Consider the following 21,934-nt stretch of genomic DNA (forward strand, 5'->3'; position numbering starts at 1 on the left):
CATTTTCTAATTATTTACTCTTATTCTATACAACTGAGAAGTTATTTGATTTGTTTCTTGTTGTTAGAGAATTTATTGGATGTAGGTAGGACATATGTTTATATAATTACGATAACATTAACAACATCACAAACACAGAATAGAGATAGGAAGAAGTAATAAAAAATAAAGTAAGGACTGGTATTTCACAGAAATTCAGGGGATCCTGAGGGCTTTATTATTCTAAGAATTTACATAGTACATCAATTGTTTCTGACTACAATGGAGTGGAATGAGTGCTAGCTATCCAGAGGACATTAGTTTGAGCCCCAACCCTTATTTACTACCTGTGTGACCTTGTGTAAGTCTTTTTATTTGTGTAAGCCTTATTTCTTTTGCTATAAGGTTAAGAGGTTGAACTAGAGCACCCTTGGCTTTCCTTCAAGGTCCAACTCTTGAGGGTATTGTACTTTCTTTCCCTACTAATGTAGATGCATGGTTTTACACTGCTTCAATTACATTGTAAGGGTAATATCTCAGCAGGGGGTGGAGGTTGCATAAGAAGGTAATGACATTTCTTTCCTTCCCTCATATTTCTTTTAATGGAAATAAAAATAAATATTTAGGAGAGAATTAGGACACAGAGAAAATATTCATCTTTGTTGAAAGGTAAAATTATCTTCATGAAATATGTTCAGGAATTTTCATGCCAAGATATGTTATGAGGCCAAATGTACATTTTTTTAAAGCTCCCAGCTGGTTTTAGTGACATTTTAACTTAAAAGTTTCTCTGAGATATTACATGATAGAAATTTTAAATGAGAAGATGGTATTAACTTTGTGGTCTTTGAGGGGCTGGGCAGGAATCACTGGAAATTTTACAGGAATCTAGGTGGTGAGAGAGTAATGGAATTGGAGTTTGGAAGTCCTGAGTTGGAACCCTGCCTTGGATATGAAATTGCTGTGTGACCCTGGGTAAGTTATCTAACCTCTAGTTAGCTCAGTTTCTTCATCTGAAAAATCAGTAAAATAATAGAATCTACTCCCCAGGGATATTTTGAGGATCAAATGAAAAATTTGCAAAATGCTTTGCCAAACTTAAAGCACTATGAAATGCTGATTATTATAAGAAACATTGAAAGAGTTTTGTTGACCATTGCAAATACATATAATAGTCTAAGAATAATAGTCTAAATTTTCATAGCACTTTAAGGTACAGTTAAAACAGAAAAGTAACTGGAAAATACTTTTAGTTTTGGAGCTATACTCATTTAACTGCACTTAGTAAAATATTAGACATGTTGAAGAAGAATATCTTCTTTGAATTTGAAATTTTTACAAATATCCTGGGAAAAACATATGTTAAAAACATGTACCTAATTCACCACTCACATCTGTGTCTAGTTATTTTTCATTCTGTTTTCCAAGATATTGATGGTTTTTACAATCTGTTGCACTATAACATTTTTGAGAAAATGTTTCTTTGAATGATGATCCTATTCAAGCAAATGGAAGGAAAATTAATTGCTAATGATAAGGAATAAATGTTTTAAGCAGAATAAATTTGGCTACATTTATCCTTTCTTCAGAGGATGTAGTCAATATACAACCCTAAAACTATACGTTGGCAGTGTGTGAGAGCTAGAGAGAGGATATTTGTAAGAGAATGTTAAATCGTGATTTCCTGCACACTCCCCAAGGGGAAGAAGGATTTGGCAAGTAATACAACTCCAGTTCACTGCCAATCTCTCTTCTTAGTCAAAGTAGGAGTCAAAGATTTAGGAGTCAAAGATTTAGAATTCAAAGGTAGGACATTGAAAGCATATAGGCAACCATAGAAAATTATACAGATCAATATAGAAAATTTCATGCTAACCAATGTATATAGTCATTGGCAAGTCATTACAGCTTTTTACAATTTGTTTTCCTTATATATGGATGGAGGAAAGAAATACAGCATTCCTCAGTTTCCTTCTAACTCTAAATCCTATTATCCTATATTGACTAAGGAGATTAAGAATTGATAGAGATTTTGAACTTTAATTCAAATTAATTAGCCTGGGTAATTAAGTTTTGTGAAGGTAGTGAGGTTTGCCTAGAATTTGAAAGAAAAATATGAGACATATGTATGATTTGGTAGATGTTATTCAGAGAGCAATTCATGAGAAGAACTATGGTGGAGTTGATGAACTTTTTTTTTAATAATCACATTTCAATGAAATTATTTTCCTTTGCCAAACTATGTATTTTGTTTTATGAACTTACAAAAATTGTTTTATGAAGGGGTGAAAAGGCTTCATAAAATTGTCAAAGGACCCATGACACAATTTTTTTTCTGTTATAGGGAAAGCAAAAGCTTATTTTACCAAGAGAGGCAACAAATTTACTATTTCAAAATAAGAAAAAAAAAGTACAGATATCTGTGTATATGTAAAGAAATCAGGGAGGTATAATAAGTATATCTTTATTTAAATTTCTTTTCCAAAATAATCAGGGCATAAATATGCAAAAGTATATATAAGTTTATCAAGTAAGTACAGTGGGCAATTAGGTAGAAAAACACATTTATCCAAATTCATTTGAAGAATTGTCTTTTTCTGCTTTTGTTTTTGAAAGAAAAATTGGGGGAGGCAAAGCATTCCATTAGGCAGTTTTAATTGCTTCAAATTTTTCTAGATATTTCATGGTACTATCACAATTATGAACATGTGTAGGACCATCTTGCCAATGAGGAGGAGGGCCAGAAGGTTAAGTTTATGAACTTGTAGATTTCTGCAAATAAACAAAAAGATTTACCCAGTGCCTGAGATTCAGCTTTTCTGCTGTATTAATGGTTAATATTAATTAATATTAACCACTGTATTAAGTGGTTAATATTCCACTGCTGGTATTGTATTTGCTTATTTTGATCAAGACATGTCATTTTATTATATAACTCTTTTTTGAGGGGGGGGCAACTTGTACTTGCTGTACAAGTGCAGATGGACACTACATCTATAACTTAAATTCTTAGAAAGGAGGCTCAGGCACTGTGAGGTTAAGTGATATGTTACAAACAGCATATGGTGAAAATATCACTTCATCCCAGTTCTTCTTAAATCCAAAGCTGACTGTGTACATATATTATGTGACTATGTTTCTCTGTATGTTGTGATATTTATGATTTTATTCTTTCAAGAATTCTCTAAAATCTAGCAATATAGGGCATAAAAATTGACTGTAGAGGTTGTATTTATATATGTATATGTATTTTTTTTTCCCATCGTGTATGTACACATATACTGGTAATTGATTCCTTGCTGTTGGACAAAATGTCTAACTAAATTTCAAAGAGCAAGATATATCTCCTTCAGATTCTCAGTTACTTTGGCAGTGGATCTCTATGAAGCAATTTTTGTTAACAGGTGGCAGAATATTGTGACAACTGTTGGTTCTTTATTCTTGATGGAGATCTCTCTTTTATGATCTTTTATTCAATTGCCAAATAGTAATAATGCAAACATCTGCCCCTTATATCATCATCACCACCTGTTTTAACCTGTTTTTATTTATTTTTTTCATTCATTTTTTTAATTTATTTATTGCTTTTTGGAGGGGGTGGAAGGCAGGGCAATTGGGGTTAATTAAGTGAGTTGTTCAAGGTCACACAGCTAGTAAATGTTAAATGTCTGAGATCACATTTGAACTCAGGTCCTCAACTCCAGGGCTGGTGCTATATTCACTGCACTACCTAGTGGACCATGTTTTAACATAAATTTTAAGTAGGGAAAAAAAAAGAAAAAAGAGGAGGAAGAGGAAGAGTGAGAGGAGTAGGATTAGGAAGAATAATAATAATATTTAGCATTTGAATAACATTTTTAGGTTCTCAAAGCACCTTACAAATGTTACATTTTTTTAATCCCCACAACAATCCAGGGAGATAGGTGCTATTATTATGCTCATTTTACAAATGTTAAAACTGAGGTAGAGAAATGTTAAATGACTTAGTGTCCTACAACTAGGAAGTGTTAAAGACAAGATTTGAACCCATGTCTCTTCGAATCCAAATTCTATGTATTGACTAACCTAATTATCTCAGTTTTCTTGTTATGTTACAGGTATTATGACATACAAAAAGAATATGAGTCTGTCAGTGAAAAAAAAAAATGACAAAAACTTCCAGTCTGGGCAATCCTTCCATCAAACAGAAACTGAGTGACTTGTCAAGGGAGAGTGAGCTAGTAAGTATCAGAGATGCTCTTTCAACTAAAATTTTCCTCGCTTCAAGCCTAGCACTCTATACACTGTAGCAGGCTTTTACTATTACTTTACCCACCTGCCATCATCACTGTCAAAATTACTTTGTATTTACTCGCACTTATTTTGTATTTAATTAGATGTGAACTTGTTTCCTCTATAAAATATAAGTTAATTGTAGGTACCGATACATTTTTTTTTTCTGTATTGTTAGCACATAACAGAGTGCCTGGCATATAATAAGTGTTTGTTGATTGAATGAGTCAATGTTTGACAAGAATATGCTGAATCAACCAAACTACCATAATTTCCTTTGCTATCCTTCAGTCCCTTCATTTGCCTCAGCTTTTGTGCCAGAATCACAGAATTATTTTCCACCATATGTTCATCATCCAATTCGACTTAGTGAAACAGTAACATCATTGAGATAAACTAGTTTATTAAATTTACCAAAATGGAAACTTATCTGCTATTTTGGCCAATTTTCAAGATTCCCTCCCAATATATCTTTCAGCCACTGTTCACCAAAACATTGGTTGACTCACACTCATAATGTGATGTGAGGTCTCCTTTCAGAATTTAGTCCAAAAAAAAAAAAAAACTAAAAACCTGTATGTGAACTACACTTCTGAAAAGGATACAGAAAGCTAGAATTTAATATATAAGTAGATGAAGTTATACATTTAAGGAGAGGAAAAGAAAATGGTGACAGAACGTAAATCTTTGAGTCGACAGTTGTATTACTTATTCTCCAGATAATCCACTCTGTAACTCTAAGGAAGTCCAAATAAATTTATTCATTTGTCTTAAATATTTCTGTTTTTTTCACATGTATTGGTATTTGGGGATAATTTTCAACATGCTGATATTGACATATTTTCTTCTCTTTTGATTGTGAAAGCAAATTACTAGGTATAATTTGGCTATACTTCTACCCTCTTTTATTCCCCTCCTCTTTACTGAAGCATACTGGGACAGTGAAAAGAGGATTATCTCTGAAGTCTGCAAACCAAAGTTCATTTTCCAATTCCTTAAGTCATTTAACATCCCTTGGCCTCAGTTTCATCATCTATTAAATGAGATGATTGCACCCAAATCTACACTCTTCAGAAAGTCACTTAAATAGTAGAAGCTCATATTTACAGATCACTTTATAATTTAGAAAGATTTTCTTCATAACAACTTTATCAGGTAATCTAAGTAGTTTACCCAAAGTTATATATGTACTTTGGAGACACTGCAGGTATTCAAATGAATAACTACTAATTCCAAATTCAGTGCTCCCTTCCATCAGGGTGACTTGTGGTCCAAGCATTTTACACATGTAAAAGGGTAGAGATGGCAGATCTCCCAGTGCATAGTTAGTAAATATCAACAATTTGAAAAAAATACTTAAAGTAACATCTTGATTGTCATTTAGTCATTTGGTACTGTAGCAGCAAGCACCCCAAGCCTCCCCAGGGTGACTGCCAGCACAGGTTCTTAGATCTGCTTTGTTAAAGGAAAGCAACTCAAAATGGGTTAACAAGCTTACTTTAATCAGTCAGACATATATCGTTTACCTTGTTCAGGGGAAAAGGTCAGCACCCCGAACTTCAAAGTAAACAGACAGAATTATCAAGACAGAAACAGATCTAGTAGACAGATTTCAAACTGTCCAACCATTACATCCATACCCAGTCAACATCTGGGTTTCAACATCTGGGTTTTTCAAAGCCGGGGGGGGGGGGGCTCCAGAAACGGCTTCCAAGAATCGATATCAAATCACAGAACACTTCTCAAAGTGAGCCCCCAAAACAAAGCTACACATCAGGGCTTATATAGCCTTCTCCTGGCTCAGAGAATGTAACAATCTTATTGACTCACTGGCCAATCAAGAAGTATCTACTGAAAAACAAGCCTCCCACCCCAGGCTTCAGGTGCACTTTAGCCTAGGGACAGGGAAGATCTTCCAAATTTGCATTCCCATTACAGGTACTTTGAGTATCAGGTAAGAAACTGTACTTAGTAAATTAAAAAAAATATTCTATAAAAATAAATATACAGTAACTTTTAGTAAAAAAAATGTACGTATCAACATACTCATTATTTTTTATTTATTATTTTGGACATAGCACCTATGTACTATCTAGAGGGTCATTCATCATCATCAAAGTTCACATCTTACTCCTCCTGAATTAATTCAAATGGTTTTAGTAATTTTCATAATGTGATTTTGCATACTGTGGTTCAAGTTGCTATTTACTACAAGCTTAAGGTAAAGGGAAAATGTATTATGCATATTATTTTGCCTTCTGTTTGGACATCTAGCATCACCCTCCAATTTTAAAAGCATCACATAGGCATTTATCTATGTGACTGCTGTGGTCATAAATAATGTAGATAATGCTAAATATGTGCTTACTGACCTCACCATTTGGGAGATAAAAGTTCTATTCTGCTGTCTCATGGCTCAGCTCTGAGGGTCCATTTATACACTTCACCATCTCAGCAGTATCTGGGAACCAGAACGTTGCTCTTTTAATGCTTAAAATATGGGGCACATATGCAAGTCTTTCTACATCATTCTTTCATTGCTATGTCTTATTTTATTGAATCCTGAAGATAGTCCCTCCTCTAGGCCTATGTCAGCACTGAAAATTGATGAGGAAAAATTATCCAGATAGGATATAAAAAATATTTTTGCCAAGCATCTGGATGCTACCAAATGAAGTATTTAAGAGAACCATAATTGTCAGGATATCTGCTTCCATTATATGATTGATTTTTAGGTGCAGGTAACATTCATTTGTTTTCCAAATGAACTTTCACTGTATGCAGCATGCCTTGCCTGGCAGAATGACAAGTTCAGATTATTAAATCTGAACAAATTTTTGTTACCTGCGAGAAATCTCCACAAAATTTCCCCTTTGAAGCTATTGTTAAGCATCCTCTCCTTGACCTCAACCCATCCAAATCTTCTCCATAGTTCATAGCTTCATTCAACAACTAATTTCTCCTTGTAGCAACATAGTAAGGAGAAAATAGTCCTGCCTTTGGAGTCAAAGGACCTGAGTTTGAATTTTAGCCCAACTACTTTCTGTCTGAACTCAAAATAGTCACCTCTGTTGGATTCAATATTCTCAGATTTTATTTTTGAAAAGAGAAAAGAAAATGAGAAGTTTGTAGTAAATGATTTCTAAGATCAATTATTGCTCTAATATCTGATGCTACTGTGATGGCTTTAGTCTAAAGAATTACAAGTGCATTTTTGTAACATCTACATTTTGTTTTCTCTAAATGAGCACCTTAAATAGTGGGAGGCAGAATGTGATGATCTCAAGTCAAGTCAAATAAAGTCAATGTTTATCAAACATTTAATATGTGCCAGACTCTGTACTTGGGGATAAGATGAAAGACAAAAAGAACTTTCCCTCAAGAAGGCTATAATTTAGTTTGAAAGATAACATGCAAATAGCTATGTTATATAAACAAATATCATCATGCTATCCATATACCCACATAATACAAAATATAAAAATACAAATAAGATCATAGGAAAAATTGAAGATAATCTCAGAAGGAAGATGTGAAGGTTAAACAGAATTGGAAAAGACTTCTTGGAGAAGCTGCAACTTTAACTAAGACTTCATGTAAGACAGAGATGGGAACTAAGAGAGTTCTAGACATGAGGGAAAGCTAATGATATGCTTAGAGTCTGGAGATAGAATGTCACATGAGAGGAAGAATAAGGAGGCGAGTGTCACTGAATCACAAAGGACATGGATAGGAGTAAGATGTAAGAATACTAGAAAGGTAGGAGGCAGGCAGGTTATAATGGGCTTTAAAACCCATTTCTATAATTGCTTTCTTTTTCTTCCAACTTGGAACCAGCTAGGTTGAGTAGTGGATAGGTTGTTAGGCCTGTAGTCAGGAAGACCTGAGCTCAAATTCAGTTTCAGGAATTTACTAGCTGTGTAACCCTAGGCGAGTCATTTAACATATTTATTCCTTACTTTGTTCAACTGCAAAATAGATGTAATAGCAGCATCTACCTCCCCGAGTTATTGTGTCACCAAGACCAAATGAAAGAATTTTAGTAAAGGAAGTTATGGGGCCAGTTCCCATAAACTTATTTTGTTCTTTGTTTGTTTGCTTTTAACGTTGAGCTTCAAGTCAGCTTTTACATTCTCCTCTTTCACCCTCATCAAGAGATTTCTTACTTCACTTTCTGCCATCAAAGCGGTGCCATCTGCATATCTGAGACTCTTAATACTTCTCCAAGCAAACTTAATTCCAGCTTTTGATTTGTCCAACCTTGCATTTTTATGTACTCTGTATATGAGTTAAATAAACATACAGCCTTCTCATACTCTTTTCCCAATCTTAAATCAGTGGTTCTATGTTCAGTCTAATTGTTGCTTCGTAACCCTCATATGGATTCCTCAGGCAAAAAGTCAAATGATCTGTTACACCTATCTTTTTGAGAAATTGCCACTTTTTGTGTGATCTACACTGCCAAAGGTTTCAGTATATTCAATGAAGCAGAATTACATGATTTTTGTTTGTTTTCTGGAACTCTCTTCCTTTCTCCATAATCCAGCAAATATTGGCAATTTGGTCTCTAGTTCCTCTTTCTCTTCAAAAACCATTCTGATATTTTTGGTAATTCTCCATTAACATTTTACTGAAGCTTAGCTTGCAGAATTTTAAGCATAATCTTGTTGGCATGTGAAATGAGTACAGTTGTTTTGTCATTAGAACATTTTGTGGCATTGTTGTTCTTTAAAATTGAAATGAAAGCCGACCTTTTCCAATCCAATGGCCACTGTTGAGTTTTCCAAATTTGATGGCATATTGACTACACCAATTTAATGCTATCACCCTTTCTGATTTTAAAGAGTTCAGCGGGAATCACATTACCTTCACCAGTCTGATTATCATAAATGCTTACTAAGGCCCAGTTGACTTCATTTTCCAGGATGTCTGGCTCTAAATCAGTATCCACACCATCATGGTTATTGATGATATTAAAAAACATCTTTCTTGTATAGTTCTTCTGTAAATTTTTGCTACTTCTTATTTCTTCTACTTCTGTTAAGTCTATATGATTTTTATTTTTTCTCATGACCATTTTTGCAGGAAACATTCCCTTGAAATTTGTTTGTCTTGTATAGCTTATCTTTCCCATTCTACTGTTTTATTTTCTTTCTTTACTTTGTTCATTTAAGAAAACTTCTTATTTCTCCTTGTTATGGCCTTGAATTTTGCATTCATTTGGATACATCATTCCCTTTTTCCTTTCAATTTCTTTCTTTCCTCATATATTTATAAAGTGTCATAAGACACCTTTTTCATTTTCTTGTTCTTTTTCTTTGGGATTTTTTTCCCTTTTCATTATTGCTGCCTTCTGTAAAATATTATGAACCTCTGTCCATAGTATGTTAGGCACTGTCTACCAGATACAATACCTTAAATCTATGTATAACCTCTACTACAGTAGGTACTTCATACATGTTTGTTTCCTTTTTTCCTTACTCTTTTCCTCCCTTCTTTCTTTCCTTAAACTCTGAAAATCCTATCCTACCATTCTATGATTTATTATATTGATTTTTAAGAAATAAATTTATTGAATTTTTGTGTATGGTTATTGTGCAACCCTTGTGAGCTATAAATTCCTAAAGGATATGAGCCAGATTAAAATGCTTTATGTTCCTTATGTTATCATGTACATAACAAAACTTCATTGAATATATGATTTGTTATGCTTGTGCTTTACAAATTGTTAGTTCATATATTTATTTTTCTTCCAAGTGCAAATTTGAGACCTTGAGCTTCCCTGGAATGTGAAAATCAATGCATAAATATAGAATTAGGGCCTGATATTTAATTGTCATAGGTCATCCTACAAATAATTACATGTTTTAATAACCACATAAGCTTTCATTTTACTGTTTTCATTGTTTTACACACATCCCTTTTCCATACTTACACCAACACCCCATATCATGGGAAATCCCTGGTTTGCCATTAGTGTACTTGATGGTGATGAATTCCCAAAATATAGATTTCTCATGCAAAATGTTGATTTCCTTCAAACTTTCGTAAGAATTATTGTCAACTGAACTGATGTCATTTTAAATGTGAAGGCAGTAGCTTAAATATTTAAATGTTTAATTTAACATAACTGTTTAATTATTTTAGACAAAGATTTTAACATAGAATTTATAAGACTTATGTTCTTCCTAAGGTATCTAAGAGGTTAAAGAAACAACAATTAATCTACACTTTATTTGCTCATAAAATGACCTCATAAAATATTTCATATGGTTCAAAAATCATCAATGGGAGTGAGTTAATGAGTTTATATGACTAGAAAATTTCAACATAAATGTCATGATATTTCTTTTCCTTGCTGTTGTCACATGGTGATAGTGCTAAGTAGCCAATAAAACACTGATTGAGGCATTATTAAGAGAACATTAGATTAATAAAATGTCGAAAAATACTATTTGTCTTGAGTCATTTATCCTGCAGGATCAATAAAATTTCCTTTATTTTTATTTATAATTTTTATAATATAATATATTATATCACATCATATCATGTCATATTATATCATGTCCTTATATCACATCATATCATATCAAATTAATATTTAATATTTATATTTATAAGATATTAGTTATCACAGATCTATTACTTCTCAAATAAAAAGTAGTACAACTTAAATAATTTTGATTGTTGCTACCATTTTAATATACTATGGTCACCTTGATAATTCAGTTTAAACATTGAGATAAATTGGCACTAAAACAAAAAAAAGATATATGAAAAATGTTCTAATCCTTACATTCAATGAATTTCCTTTACTGTATTAGTAAAAGGCAAAAGAGAGATCCAGACAAAGTTCTATAAACAAATTTAGGAGGAAAAAAATCACATTTTCTTATCTTTGAACTCCCAAATATATTCCTAAGATAATGTGGTAGAATCTTAGAATCGAGACTCCATCAAAAATAAAGATAGGATTGCTTCTGCAGGGTTATATTATCAGACATGCAGCTACTAATGACAAATTCAGTCCTTGCTACATGGGCATAACCAAGCAGTACTATAGCTTATGAGACCTAGGGAAAGAACATGCAGGAAAAACAAAATCTTTCCAGGCTTTATTTCCATTGCCTTTTTCCTCTTAGTAACTTCTAAATAAAATCCAAATTCATCAACTGGTACTTAGGTCCCCCCAAGATGTAAGTATAATCAACTTCATGAACTTTCTTTTAAATAACTCCCTTTAACTCATGTTCTAATCAAATTGGCCTATTCACTCTTTGCAAAGATTGGTGGGTCTTCATACTCTGTGTCTTGTCACAAATTGTCCCTAAAACCTAAAAGTTACTCTAGACTTATCTCTTCCTTTCACACTGTGGCTTAGTAGTATCTTCATTTTTAGCTCTTGTTCTCAAGCCTATACTTCCTCTCAGCACTCTCACTCTTACATGGCTCCCTTGACTTATTATTGTTAAGATTTGAATATTTCTAGATCCATCCAGACTAACCTACAACTATTTCTACCATATATTCATGCCATCTAACCAGACCAAAGTATCACCCCTAGTCACCCCATGTGTGTTCTGTTCCTTTTTGAAACTAAGATTTTTGAGGACAAGGATTATTTTGCTCTTAATAGTTGTATCCATAGTTCTTAGTACAATATTTACCTAAGATGAACCATGTTATAACTAAATAAAAATATTTAATTTTCCCTCTGTGCCCTCAGGACTACATTCATACCATTCCCTATAAGAGAAATCACCTTCCGTAATCCCTTATATCTTTGTATTGAAATCCTATTCTACCTATTTAGATGCATCTCAAATGCTATCGTATTCATGTTCCTCTCCGCCCCCCCCATCCTTCCAGTGAGCAATGGTACTCTTCAGTCTTTGAATCTTTAATTAAAGCTTGATCTCTATGTGTCTTAGATGCTTGTCATGTATCATTTTGCACTAGAATCATCTGTGTTAGATCCTTTTAGAGTGTAATCCCCAAGAGGTTAGGAATCATATCTTATTAACTTTGCAAATTTCTTCTGGTTTTCTGCACACATCACATGCTACAAAAATGTATGTTGAAACTCTTGTTGAAGTAAATAATGTCAATAGATAATAATGATGTGAACAGCTTAAGTAATACAATTATTTTAAGAAATAAGAATGGAATAAATGATATTTCTTCTCATTAATTCCTTGTCTTTAGTGATGCTTAGTGAGATCCTACTTTTAAGACCAAATATATAAATCAGTTAGCTGTGGGACCCTGTGGGATTCCTTTGAGGTCCTTTCTTTATAAAATTGGGATGACTGAATGCAGCTCCAGAACATTTTAGAACATAAATGAAATATATAATAACTCAAAAGTGTTTGAACTAAAAATTCATCCAGAAGAATTTAAAAAAAAGAGGAAGAAAGCTTATTATATATACAAACTATGAGAAAAAGTTAGATAGACAACCAATTGTCTTTTCGATTGATATGAAAAGCACTTTTGCTAAAAGTTCTTTCTGCTGTAGATGTTGGATACCACAGTATTTCCTATGATTTTGAAAATATAAACACATTCTGTGCTTAGATTCCCTATTTGACTCGGCTAGAATTCTTAGAAACAAAACCTACTATTTCCACACTTTTGACAACAGGAACAGAAAATGAGCAGTGCTCCCTAGATGATAAACTACCTCATGATCCTTAGCAAGGTACCCTTCATGTAAGTTAAAGTGCTTTTTGATGAAGGGATTGCAAACTTATGGAGATTTTTAATGATGATAATGATGATCATCATCATCTCATTATATCATCAATACGTTGTCTTCAATTTTTCATGCTGCTACATGGCAGAGAAGAATCAAAAGAATAGAGAATATATGATCTAAGAAGAGGAAAAGTGAAACTGTATGTAAAATGATTCCTGATGGAAAATAAAAGAAAGTAACCGAAAAAATGTACACGTTCATTTGTGGAAAGTAAATTATCTAAATAAAAATAATGACAAAAGTGATAAAAATTATTTATACTGAAATCAAATAAAAAATTATAGTAAATTATTTTTAAGGTATGCCACAATATTGGTCTATTGCTGTGTGTGGTAGAGATAGCTGGTAGAGTGAAGGGAGCTCTGGGCCTAGAGTTAGGAAGACTCAAGATCTTCTTGAGTCAAAATTGAGATTCAGACACTTACTAGCTATGTGACCCTAGGCAAAACACTTAAACCTTAAAAACACTTAACCTCATTTATCTCAGTTTCTTTATCCATATAAAGAGTTGGAAAAGGAAATGGGAAACACTTCACTATTATTGCCAGGACAATTTCAAATATCATGAAGAGTCAAACACAAGAAAAAAAAAAGCAACTGAATGACAAAATTGCTTTATTGATACTTTTCTGCCTGGATTTCATGATGCCCCATCTAAATTCTGGAACTGTTACTAAGAACAATGACCCTTCAGCAACTACTAATCCATATAACATCTTCTTCATAAATTTTATGAGAATGGCTTATTCACCTATTAAGTATATCTTTGATGAAAATATGAGAAAATAAAAGGCAAACCTTCATATGATTTGGAACTGGTGACATGCTTATGCCAATAAGATGGAATGAAAATTGTGAAGATTTTTTTTAAATCCTGCCATATTTATGATTTATTTAAACAAGAATTTGAATTATCGAGTAAGTAGAACAAATTCAATCTTGAATGGTCTCTTCAAATAATACATCTCTCCCACATATGATGAAGTTACACTATAGGCTATAAGAAATGTGGCCATATAAATTAATTTGCTAATATGCTTAATATTTTCTTTGAGTCTTTGGATAGAAATATTTAGACTTTGTGTTTTGATCATTCTTGTCAGCATAGTAACATTTTTATGTTTGGTCATTTTTTTTATCCCATTTTAAAATTATTTTATGTTAAATTGGACTCTTTTCTACATTTCAGGTTTTCTTCTTGCTGCTTTTTTTTTCAGAGCTAGCTCTGGGGAACTTAAGTTTTCGGTTCTTTTTAGGTGATATGATCTAAGGAGAGGTGTGGTTCCCAATTTCCTGGCCTGCGTACCGGTCTTTGAGTGACTACAATCACTCTTTTCTGTCCTGGAACTGTCACCAGTGTCCTCACTTCCTTTTGGCCGCATGCTACTGTGTAAGTGTTTCTCATCATCCTGGGACTATGAATGATAACCATATGTGGACAGTGCAACAAGAATCCTGCACCCAGTGCTAGAAAATGTTTCCTTGCAATCTTTTAACCAGTTGTCAGTTAGAAGGATAGACGTAGACAGAGAGCATAGGTATGAGTGGTATATCATAAAAAAAGATTAATAAAAAATAAATTAAGGAGAAGTAGGCATGCAATGGTAGAAGGGGGAAAGGAGACATAAAGTGGGGTGAAATATCTCATATAAAAGAGTAACAGAAGATCTTTCACTTATATACTTGAGTATAAAATTATATCTTAGCATACAGGAAGGTAGGAGTAGAAGGGGATAAGAGAAGAAGAGCACTGACAGAAATGAGGGAAGACTGAGGGAGGCAGTAGTCAGAGACAAAATATTTTTGAGGATGTACAGGGTTAAGGAAGAAAGAATAGGATAAATATGGGGAGAGGGAAGAAGATGGAAAGAAATGAACAGTAATCACAACTATGAAAAAATTGTAAAATGAGTTTCTCTGATAAAGGCCTCATTTCTTAAGTATATAGAGAATGGATTTAAATTTAAAAGACCATAACTCATTTCGCAACTGAGATATCATCAAAGGATATGAACACATAGTTTTCAGCAGAAGGAATCAAAGCTATGTATAGTCATAAAAAATTATCTACATCACCATTGAGTAGAGAAATATAAATTAAAACAATTCTGAGATACCACACTATACCTATCAGATTGGCTAATGTGATAGCAAAGGAAAATGATAAATGTTAGAAAGCATGTGGGAAATTAGGGACACTGATGCACTGATGGTAGAGTTATAAACAGATTCTACCATTCTGGAAAACTATTTGAAATTATTCTCAAAAGGTAATAAATGTGTGCATATCCTTTCATCCACAAATACCACTACTAAGTCTGTACCCCCAAAACATAAAAAAAACAAAAAGGAAAATCAATTATGTGAAAAAATGTTTATAATACTCTTTAAATGGTGGCAAAAATTGGAATTTGAAGAGATGACCATCATCTGGGGAATCGCTGATAAAGTTGCAGTTTATGATTGTAATGGGATACTACTATGTTATAAGAAATAATGAACAGGACACTCTCGGAAAAAACCTGGTAAGACTTACATGAACTGATGCAAAGTGAAATGAGCAGAACTAGGAGAACACTGTATATGATAACAACAAATTTTTACACTGATCAACAGGTAATTACTTAGCTATTCTCAGCAATACAATGATCCAAGACAATTCCAAAAGATGTAAGATGAAAAATATTATTCAACCCCAGAGAAAGAGCTAGTAGGGTTTGAATACAGATCAAAATATACATTTTATGCCTAATTTTTCTAGTATTTTTGATGTATATTTTCTTTCCCAACATTACTAATATGGAAACATGTATTCCATGATTGCACATGTACAATATATGTTAAACTGCTTGCCTTCTCAATGAGGAGAAAAGTGAGGGAGGGCTAGAGAGAAAATGAAACTCAAAATTAAAAAATGAATGCCAAAATTATTTTTACATGTATGTGTAAAAGTAAAACATTATTATAAAAAAAGTTTAAATGATTTCTCTACATTTAGCAGTTTAGGTAGTTTTTGATACTGGAACTTTATTGCTATGCAACCAGCTCTGTATTTACTATACTACTTTGCTTTTCAATGACTTTAAGCAAGGCATACAACAAAGAAGCATTTTTCCTCCTAAGGCATTTGCCCTTCTGAAATGCATCATGTTCATGCATCATTCAAAACATCATAGATGTTCCAAATCAAGGAAATATGGTACATATCTCTAAATGTGTATATGTATATGACATGACAGTTAAATTGAGTGACCAGAACCACTTAAAGCTTCCTCAATGACACATATAAGGATAGGAGAGAGATTTTTCTAGCTCAGCTCACTGAACAAATGGAGGTAAAAAAATGACAATTCACTTGACCATACTGTTGTTATTTTTCCTTCATGCCTGAAGAGGACCAAAATGACAACACAATGTCAGGTTCCATGTACAAAATGAATAAATATAGCTAATAATATCAATATGAGCTCCTAAGTTTCTACCATTATTTGGACACAAATCACTTGGGAAGGAGATATCTTCAAATTTTCTGATCTTGTGTTTCATTTCAGGTACCACAATTTTGCTTTGCTCATAAAGCACAGCTCTTTCATTGATGTGGGCAGGCTACTCTGGACAATTCTATGCCAGTGCCTTCCATGTTTCACAATCGATGTCAGAGTTCTTCAGAGGTTCCTTAAGATTTTGTATCACTTCTGCTGACCTCCATGAACATGTGTCTTGTGGTAGTTCTCTGTAAAATAGTCTTTTAGGTAAACATATATTTGACATTCCAAAAATGTGACTAGACCACTGACACTGAGTTATGTGCAGTTGAGTTAGATTGGTTGGTATTTCAGTTCAGGAAAGGATCCCAGTGTCTGTTACATTTTCTTGTCAAATAATCTTCAGAGTCTTCCTAAGACAATTCAAATGGAAGCGATTCATTTTATTGGCGTGGTGCTTCTGTACTGTCTAGATTTCACAGGCATAAAAGAATGACGTCAGCATGATGGCTTTGTATACCTTCAATTTGATAGGCAGGTTAATACTCCTCTCCGAAACTTTCCTTCAGAGTCTCCTAAAAATTGAATTAGCTTTCTCAATGTGTGCATCAATATCATCATCCATGTGTACATCTCTGAAAAGTATGCTGCTAAGGTAAGTGAACTTATCCAAAACATCCAAAATGTATTTATTTTCTATAACCAATAGGTTCACAAATGGATGGGAATATGAAATGCATCTGAATGGACATCCTAAGGAGTTCATTTATCAAAAAGTGTATGTTGAGCAAATGAACTACACATGAACAATGCCAGAGCTCAGCATGAAATAGGATAGTGGGATGGAGTTGGGTCAAACCTGGAAAACCATCCCATGACCTTCAATGATGTCAAGATGTTGCATGATATAGACTGCCATCTCAACATTCTCATGGTCATTCTATATATGTGGGAATCATTGAAAACAACCATCTTCAGATTAAAATTCATACCCAATATAACTAAATGACATAATAACAAGCAAAAGCAGGATGAATTACAATATCAGTGAAGACAGGAATGTGAAAATGCTATATAAAAGGTCATAATGAGATCCATATGAATAAAAAAATAAAGTGAAAAAGTTCAGTAGTAGAAATAAATATGATAGACTGTCAGTTTTATTATCATATGGATAGTCCCTATAGAGTGAAAGAACTAGAGAATGACACACTAAATGTAAGGTACAAAACATCTGTCAAAATTTGTAAAACTAGAAATTACGTGTAAAGACCAACATGGCATAGTGGAAAGAGAGCTGGCTAGGTCCAGGTTTCTTTTCAGAGATGTACACATAGATGATGAAATTGATGCACACATGGTCCAGGAAGACGAGTTCTAGATCTAGAACTTTCACATATGATAAACACATAATAGGTGGCTGATGACCCTGAGCATTTCACTCAACTTCTAAGATTTCTAAGTTACTCTCAAAGACTATGATTTTCAGAGAAGATGCAAACCTACATAATCTTCCTCACCCTAGAGTTCCTTATACAAATAAAATCTCAAGCCCTGAAACTATACCTTATACAACTATACAAAATGGGCAGGTGAAAAGTTATGATATGCATTGGTGGAAGGAGTTTACATTGCAAGGAAACTATAGACTCAAGAAAATATCAAACTGGTAAACAAAAAATATAGTATTTCAGGATTCATTTAGCATTTACAAAATAATTTATCTGACACAATGATTGAGTTGTATCTTTAAATATACATTTTATCTCTATTGTGTGTTATATAATGCAATTATTCATGCTCTCTATTAAATAAAATTATTGGAATATGTTAATAGATATCTATATTGCTTGTTGCCAAGTCTTTTAAGTTTGCATCCTAGAATAAATTTCTTTGGTACTGGTGTAAACTCAAAGCAAAATCTCTCAAAACTTAAATAAAAGACACATGGCCAACTGATTTGTCCTCTCTCAGAGATGATCAGGAAAGCTAACATAACTTTTAATAAGGAATATGGATTTTTTTGGGGGAAAAGCAAAAGGTAGACAACAGTGAGTCACAGAGCAAAAAATATTCTATAGTCATTGGGGGTATTTTGAAGAATTAAGCAATTGAGCACGATGTTTGTAATCCTTTGATCATATATGTTGTGTGATCTACATTTCTATATTTAATAAGGACATAATTTGCATCACTCTAACTATTACAATCATCAGTATGATACATTTTTTTTCAAAACAAAGTGAATGAGGTTTACAAGTCTAGTATTAAAACTGAGGTTCAAATGCTGCCTATTCAACATAGATTTTAATAGGACTATCATCAAATTACACATCTCTCCATCTCATTCTCCCTTTACAAGATATTTCTGGATGTGAATGGACACTTGCCTTACAGGGTCCATTTTTTTTTCATTTTAACGACGTTTTATAGTTAGACTTCTGAACAGTTCATTTATGGTAGCTTCCAGCCCCATTCCTGGTCTGTTAGATTGCCAGAACCTGGTTCTCCAGTCCGGCCAATTACCACCAAAATATTGGCATGATAAAGAAAAAAAAGTTCACGATTTAAACACTCCACTGCTATGTTACCCCCCAAAAAGGAACAATAAAATGCTGGTAGATGAAAATAGAAATATAGGCATAGAGCAAACATAAGAATATTTAACTTTTTTTCAATCAGGACATATCTTGAAATACACAAATAATAATGTAAAGGAACATGAGAACTTCTGTTTCTTTTAAAATATTTTACTGACTTAAAAAACTTAAAGTTACTAACAAAAAAACTGAGTTGTTTTCAACCTCATGATTTTGCCAATAACACATGCAAAAATTCCCTTATAAGACAGTTCAAAACACTGAATTGTAAAATTTACTGCATTTTATACATAAAACCCACCACTTTTCTATAAGAAGAGGGAAGTATATTTCATTATTTTCTTTTTTTTCAAATGCTTTATTAACTTCTGATTTAAATCATCCATTTCTGCCAGATTTTGAGTTACAAATTTTCTCCCCGTTTTCCCCCTGCCCACCACCCCAAATCACCAGTCCCACAGGATAATCCCCTCCTCCAATCTGCTCTGTCCCATATTTTCTCCCATACCCCTTTTGACTTTTCCAGAGGATCTCTATGCCCCAGTGCCTGTATATCTCATTTCCCAATTACATGTAAAATAGTATTAATAATAGTATGTATATTTGACTATTTGATTTCAAAACATTGAATTCCAGATTCATTCCCTTCCTCCCTTGAGGCCCACCCTTACTGGGAAAATATGCAGTTCAGTATAGGTTGGACATGTGTGGTTAAAGCAAAACAATAACAGTAGATATATTGTAAAAGACTGACTATATTTCCCTCCCTCCAATTCCACCTCCAACTTGTTCTATTCTCTACTTTGATCCCGTCCCTTTTCAAAAGCGCGTCCTCCCAACTTCCCTTCCCCCCAGCTTACCCACCCTTCCATCATCCCCCCTCTCCTCCCCTTTCCCCTACTCTCCTATAGGGTGAGATACCCTATTTAGTGTGTATTTCATTCCCTCCCTGAAACAAACTCAGTGAGAATATTGACCCATTAGCTTTTGCCTTCCTATTCTTCTGCTCCATTGTAACCATTTTCCCTTGCCTCTTCTGTATGAGATATTTTACCCCATTCTATCTCTCCCCATCTCCTCTCATTATATTCCTCTCTCACCTCTTCATTTCACCTTTTAAGTATCATCCATGCCTATTAAATTGGTCCTGTAACCTCTATCTATGTATACTTGTAAACATATATATACACATTCACATATGTGTTCAAATGCCCATATACCCTCATATGTAGACATACACACATATTCCTATTCCCTTCACATACTGAGAAAAGTTTCATAAGTTACAATTATTGTTTTTCCATGTAGGAATGTTAATGGTTCAACTTTAATAAGTTCCTCATGATTTCTGTTCCCTGTTTACCTTCTCATGCTTCTCTTTCTTCTTGTATCTGAATATCAAATTTTCTACTCAACTCTGGTTTTTTTTAGCAAGAATGCTTGAAAGTCCTTTATTCCACTGAATGACAACATTTTCCCCTGAAACATGATACTCAGTTTTGCTGGGTAGGTGACTCTTGGTTTTAATCCCAGCTCCTTTGATCTCCAGAATATCACATTCCAAGCCCTTCGATCCCTCAGTGTAGAAGCTGCCAGATCCTGGGTTATCCTGATTGTGTTTCCACAATATTCAAATAGTTTCTTCCTGGCTGCTTGTAATATTCTCTCCTTAATCTCGGAATTCCAGAACCTGGCTATAATATTCCTAGGAGTTTTCCTTTTGGGATCTTTTTCATCAGGTGATTGGTGGATTGTTTCAAACTCTACTTTGCCCTCTGGTTCTAAAACATCAGGGCAGTTTTCTTTGAGAACTTCCTGGAGGATGATTTCTAGGTTCTTACTTTCATCAAGGTTTTCATGTATACCAATAATTCATAAATTATCTCTCCTGGATCTATTTTCCAGGTCGGGGGTTTTTCCCATGAGATATTTCACATTGCCTTCTATTCTTTCATTTGTTTGGATCTGTTCAACAGCATCTTGATTTCTCATAAAGTCATTAATTTCTATTAGCTGAAATGTAATTCTGAAGCAATGATTCTCCTCATTGAGCTTTTGAGATACTTTTTCCATCTGGCAAATTTGGCTTTTTAAGGCATTGCCTTTTTGAGCCTCTTTTGCCATTTGAATTAGTCTATTTTTAAGCCTGTGATTTTCCTCAGTCAGGCTGTTGATTCTCATTTCATAATTTTCTTGCATCGTTCTCATTTCTCTCTCCAATTTTTCCTCCACTTCTCTTATCTGCTTCTTAATGTCCATTATGGCCAATAACCAGCTCGTATTTGCCTTAGAAGCTTTTGGTGAAGGAGTTCTGACTTCACTGTCTTCCTCCTGTTCCATGCTTTGCTCCTTTTTGTCCCCAAAATAGGAGTCTAATGTTGGAATCTTCTGTCTGCTTTGTTTCCTTTGCCTGCTCATGTTGCCCCTCAGTCACTTGACCCCCGGGCTTTTTGCCACAGTAGGACTCTGCCACCAGTCAGGGGAGCTTCCGTCCCAAAAGCTGGGGTTTTCTCAGCTACTGGAGGTATTAGATGGTTGCCTTCTCTGAGGTCTCTACACACTCTGACAACCTGGACACACACTCCAGGACCTCCACCCTAGACTGCAATCCAAATCCCAGCAGGTTAAACCAAGAGCGATTACCCCTCAGACTGGTGATGGCCCCCCTACACTTTACAGTCCAGGAGCTGAAGCTGTCATGTGGCAAGGGCTAGCTGTGCCTGTATCTCAGAGGCTTCTTGCCCTGGGGGTTAAAGCCACTCACTCCCACATACTGGGTCCTAAATTCCAGACTGTACTGACCTCTCACTTTGTCCTTTGCATCTGTGTGTTGATAAACC

General features: G+C 34.0%; 1 protein-coding gene across 1 annotated transcript in view; it reads right to left on the reverse strand.

Annotated features, from left to right (window-relative positions):
• DPP10 (dipeptidyl peptidase like 10) overlaps positions 1–21,934 on the reverse strand; it is a 1,061,638-nt gene that overhangs the window by 582,395 nt on the left and 457,309 nt on the right. The window lies entirely within an intron of this gene.

The sequence above is a fragment of the Petaurus breviceps genome, unplaced genomic scaffold, assembly GCF_028583685.1.
Source record: "Petaurus breviceps papuanus isolate PSGF00001 unplaced genomic scaffold, PetGlider_PUasm1.0 90752, whole genome shotgun sequence".
Taxonomy (NCBI): Eukaryota; Metazoa; Chordata; class Mammalia; order Diprotodontia; family Petauridae; genus Petaurus; species Petaurus breviceps.